Raw genomic sequence first — 6,000 nt, 5'->3', positions numbered from 1 at the left:
CCCTGCATTGAGTGCTGAATACTACCAATAGCCAAGGAAGAGAAGGCTGTTTCCCATATATTTAAACTAAGGTAGTTTAAATCTCAACGTGAGTGAAAGATAACTGTGCTTTCAGTTCTCTTAAATACCATCCCAAAGAGCATATTAGGGGAGACCATCTCAGTGATAAGATGGAAACCCTTTTCTCAGGGAGCTAATATTCATTTGGGGGAGAGGAACATAGATAGGTCAGGACAGCACAGAACAGTGCTGTTCTTATGGGTGTCCAGGCTGGGAGCACACAGAAGGGAAGTATGGGGGAAATCTTAGAAGGCTTCCTGAAAGAGGTGGGGTTTGAGCTGAGCCTTGAAGTTTGAGTATGATTTGAGATGGTGAGGAGGATGACTTATAAACAGAATTGGTATCCAATTAAGATATAGTGACAGCTCTGACATAGGCAGGCATTTTAAAGTGCTTATTTAAATGAATGAATGAAATTATTTAGAAGCCTGATAACAAATTCCTGTAAACATTTCTCCTTAGGATGGCCTGCCTGCTATGCTAACCTGAAGCTGTCTTATTTTTCTCCCCATTTAATGTTGTATTTTTCCCTCATTCAGGCTGAGGGACCTCGGTTTGGGGTTACTGATGATGTCTAGGGCCGACAGAATGATGCGCATTGGCACCAGGCACTGAGCGAAGGTTCTTACTCAGAGGAGACTTCTCCATTCTTGCAAAAATGAGGGGATTCCTGCAATTGTAAGGAATTTTGGGTTTTGTTTTTAACAAACCTTCCTCTTAGGGTACCAATTTAACGTTTTGTTTGCAACATCCTGGAATGTAAAATGGTGAAAGGGGGCTTCTTAGGTTTTTATACACAGAGCAGAGTCCACTGAAAATGGCCTCTGGATTAGAAACAAGGAAACCAGTTAGTGCCACTAATTAGTGGGTGAATAATGTGGTTCACCCAATTCAGCTTCACTTTTCCTCCCTGAGAGACAGAGTTATTGGTTACGTTTGTCTATGTGGCAAGACTTTGTTTTTGTTCTTTAAAGATGAAACAATAGGAAGGTAGGTTTTTACATAGCTCTGGCCTCCAGCAGTTGCAGGATTTGAGTGGTATTAATCAATTATGGACAGTTTTTTTCTTCCCCTTGAAACAGATGCTTATTAGTTTGATCTTTAATATACAAAATTACAACAACCAGAAAAATAAACAATACTGCCAAGTTGGGACATTTACACCCATCTAGTCTTTTCTTCCAAATGTGTTTTTATGCTTTAGTAGGGTTTTGTGCCTGGGACACACAATCCACATTAGGACACAGCAGAGATTCACTCTTCAGAAAGTACCTTCACCGAGTATAGCAGTGCTAGGCTGTATTATGCACCGGGCTGGGGATCTAACATTTCCATTCTTCCTGCCCGGTCTTCTCTACTCTGCCCTCACCTCCACCTCTGCTCCAGAAATTTGGATTTCTTCTGCTTCTTCTTCTTTTTTTCTTTTTCTTTTTTTCCCTAAACAAGCCACTGTTTCTTCCTAAACAAAGCATGAAAGTCAACAAGTTGAGGGCAATTCCATTTCAATAATAAACAGATGTCTTTCGAGTTCCGGAGACCCAAGTAAAGGCCCTTCCACGGGAAGCACCTAATTCAAAAGGAGGAAACACCAAGGATTATGAAGGATTCAGCGGTCAGTGTGGCTGAGGAGGAGCCAGCCTCCCACCCCCACTCCATGTACAGTCCCGCCAAGTTCATCCAAGGGAAGCTCACTTTCCAAAGAGCCCATCCTTTCCTGGTTGTAAAATGTGTTCAGTTCTACCATACACAGGCTAAACATATGGCGGAACAGTGTGAAGAGGACATCTGTACATTAGCACATTCAGGGGCAGAGCCAGGGACGTGTGTTCAATAAAGGGCTTCTTGTATGGGAGCCCTACACCACAGCATCTCTCCAATGAAAGCTGAACTGACCTCAATTTATGTGGGCAACCTGCCTGTGTGTGTGTGTGTGTGTGGTGTATTTACAAGGCCAGACGAATTCAAGCTACTCTGTCAGTCTCTTGGTATCAAGGAGGAAAAAAGTATTGGATGACCGTGTGTGTATGTGTTGAGAAGGGGCCCCCAGAGATTAGAAAATGAAGAGGGGCTGGAATTTTAATTAGTCTCACATTTCCCTGGAGAGCTTTTCTGAGCATATGATCTTCTTTCCATTTACTTGTCTGCAGCCAAGTGTAGAGACTCACCAAGCTGAGGAGGAAGAGTGGACCATCTTGACCCAAGCTGAATTCTGAAGAAAACTTGGCCCTGCCTTCTGGAAATCCTAAGTCACATGGATGCAAAGTCATGGCCTGGTCACCAAGAATAAAACAGAAGCTGCATCCATGACTCAAATTTTCACATTAACCAGAGGACACATTGAAAAGCCTTTTCTTGAATGACAGATGGAAAGCCTGCCTCAAGGGTGGACTGTTAGGTCTTCTCTTGATATGGCAAGTGAGAGCTGCATCCTCCAGTCCTGATACCCAGGTCACATCTTCAACCCCTGCCAGATCACACTGCAAGGAGGCTAGACTAGGAGCAGGGAAGAGGTCTTCAGCCTCAGCCGAAGCAGCCAGAGGAGGGGGCAGGGAAGAACCCAGAAAGCATGGCTTGGAGACAGCAAGTCCCTCCACCCACAGAAGGAAGGCACCCACCTGGGACAGAGGGGGTTATTAAATCCTCCCCTGAGTCACAGCACCGATGTCCCCAGAAGGTCTCCAACCCTCTGTAGCAATCTATAGTCTGCGTCAGTATGGGTGAAAAAGCTTCTTCTATCAAGTTTAACAACTTTCTGGTGTAACTTCTGAGAGGGTTGATTGCTTATTCATGCAGAAGCAAGACGCCCAGTTCATTTTGCCTGTTTTTGCTACTCTTTGTTGGGTTTGGGAGGCTGTTATGGTAGCTGCAAATGGCTTCTCAAGTGACATTTGTTGACATTCAGTGAAGTACATTTATCAGTATTCGCCAGCTCACCTCTACACATGAAATCCATTTTGTTTTGTTCTTCATAGCAACCTCCTTTCCGACACCCGTGCCCTGAAAATGATAAATGGCAAGGTGGCATATTTCTCAAGCTGCACTCAAATGTCACTGTGAAAAATCTTTAATGGACTAAGTGTAGCTCTTCACATTACAACTTGTCAGGTACTGAGAAATTCTAGAGTTTCTCCTTAATCCACAAGTCTTTGGAACCACGCATCTGCAAGCAGAGACTAATTATAATCTACACCAGTCAGACCTGGGCAAGCAGAAACCATGGAGAAAACATCTGATATCAGCTAATTCGTTTTTATTGTTATTCTCATTCCATTTTTGCTACTTCCCTTCCTACTCAGAGAATATGCCAGGTGTGAGTAATCTGTTACTCTAAGTGGGTGACAGCCCCCATACCCCGCCCCATGCAGGTTTGTAATCCAGTTGTACCCTCAGCCTTCTCCACAATATCTTCACTCTTCTCCGAGACTCAAAATCACAAGGACCTCTCCCCCCACCCCAAATACCTGATTCTGAATCATAAATCCTGGCCCCTAAATGTTGACCATAATGGGGTAGTTCAGAGGTATCTAAAATATCTGGCTAGAAGAGTCCTTTGTCCCGTCTTCCTAGCCATCCCTTTTCAGACCATCCTTCCAGACGGCTGAGAGTTTCACATCACTGCCTAAAAGGCCCGCCCTTTTCATCCCCTGTCTGCGTGTCTGTTCATCACCACCACGCTGCTCTCAGGGGAGCAGCCTACGGGCACTCACTTACCCCTGAACAAGCCTTGCTCAGTCAGATTCTACCTGCTCAAGGGGTCTCTATTCCTTGGAGTGTGCTCCGATGTGGAATCAGCCCTTGCCCACTGTGGTCAGGGAGGAATTTGCTAATTTGCATGTGTTTGAGATGTGTTGCAATGAGAGAACCATTATCAATTAATATTGATTTTACAATCAATGTTTGAAGGTCAGTGAAGTTGGGAAAGTGTGTAACCTAAAGCCAAGGGAAAGAATCAGTGCAACTCAAAACTGTGCCAGCAAGTTCATCTTTGGCCAGATGCTAAAGGCTGGGTTTCCTCCTGGCCATTTAAGTCTCACCCAGGCTCTAATGTTAGCATCTTCTTCTAGACCCCTTGGTTTGGACATCTCCCGGGATCTCCAGTTTTTTCCCTACCATAATCTTCGGCTTTTCTTTTCCCTTAGGCTTGGTTCCCTGTCTCTTAGGTGAGTAGCTGTCCTGTCTGCCTCCTAGACCTCAGGGACCCCTCCGAAAAGTACAGGTCTTTTGTCTTATAAAGGCTCAACAATCTAATAGTCTCACAATCTAAAATCTGTAAACGCCTCCATGTCTACATTTTTGTGTTTATTGTGCCTCAGTTTTCAGTTTTCGAAATCTCCTAATTATGCCAGAACTAGGCTAAGAATTTTGCCATTTCTCACACCTTAGGATAAGGAAGGGAAATCAGTTGTGCCCCCAGTGGCCAGGCATGGTAGGGCACAAAGAGTGTAGATACCTGCTGAATGCCTGCCCAGCGAGGGCTGAGGATCTCAGGTAACTGCCTGGGGATGGCATGGATATCGGACTGACTCAGGCCCTGGTACACCCAGACCCATGACTTAGCAGGCCAGGACGTATCTGAGAAAAGAGGGTGTGTCAGTTGTCCCTGTAAGTTGATCAGGGCAGACATCAAACCAGAGAACTGAGGGGGGAAATATGTTGTAGTTTTGGAAACCACTAAAAAGCAAGCACAGGGTTGGGGGTGATTTTTGGAGGCAATGGTTAAGTCTTTATTTGCATGGCTATTTTGTGCATTTCTATAAGCTGTTTTGGATATAAAGGGCAAAAGAGAGGAGATAGCCACATCCTATTTTCATTGTTGGCTGTTGGCTACTCAGTTGTTCCATTATTTCTAAGAAAAAAAAGAAAACAACAACAAGACAGAAAGAAAGAAAGAAATCTTGAGTTGTTCTTTCTCAAATCAGTGGCAATTCCATTGTCTCTCATTTGATGAAGAAAACAACACCTGGGTTGGGTGTTGGACCTCAGATGACATATGTGACTACTGGGTACCCTGAGATAAGTGTGTGTGTGTGTTTTTGTGTGTGTGTGAATGTGTGTGCATGTGTGGAGGTGGGCTCTGGGAGGGTGAGAGTAGAGGTGGGGCACTTTTCAGAACCTGAGAAACTGTAAGGATGCCTGGCATCCAGTTTTCTCACCTGACAAATAAAACAACCTTCATTTCAACCCATAATTACAGTCTGCATGTGATAATTAATACAAGATTGTTTTTTCAGACAATCTCATAGATTCTAGATATTCTTCCTTTTATTTAACCATTTCAGAGCACAGGTTAGGAAGAGGTGCACTGAAGTCCCTTTGGTTGGGTAGGTTCCCTGCAGGTGAAACTGTGTCCACTATGAATGCAGCCTGCTTTGCTGCCTCTTGTCACCTCCTGTGGTATGTCCTGGGTTAAGGCTGGGGTCAACATTCTCCATCCAGGACTGCATTATTATCCTCAATTGCAAAGACAGGCTGTCAAATACCTTCTTTGGACATCTGCACACCTCCCGGGCTTTGGTTGTGCTGTTCTCTGTGCCAGAAACTTTCTACACATTTCCCCCCAACCCCACCGGTCTGACCCCTTATCCTTCAAGCTCCCTCAGGCGTTGTCTCCTCCAGGAATTCCTTCCTTATCCTCCACATCCTTCAACACCTCCCTCTATCAATTCCTCATCTTTACTGGATCATTTACATCCACATACAAACATCCTCTATAGCCTATTAATCAATGTTCTGCAACCTTGTGCCACCAGATGGAAAGCTCCTTGCAGCCCGGGGCCACATCTCAGCTGTGGTTGTGTAGTAGACTCGCCAGCATTTACTAAGCAAATCTGCCACACTTCCTGAGCAGAAGGACAGGTAAGGGTGCAGAGGAATTCCTTGAAAATGACAGGAACAGAGAGCACAGGCAGAGCACAGGTGTGTTCAGTACACAGACATGAG

Source organism: Mesoplodon mirus, assembly GCF_964341445.2.
Source record: "Mesoplodon mirus genome assembly, chromosome: 14".
Taxonomy (NCBI): Eukaryota; Metazoa; Chordata; class Mammalia; order Artiodactyla; family Ziphiidae; genus Mesoplodon; species Mesoplodon mirus.
The sequence above is the reverse complement of the archived record's forward strand: the minus strand, read 5'-3'. Positions refer to the sequence as shown.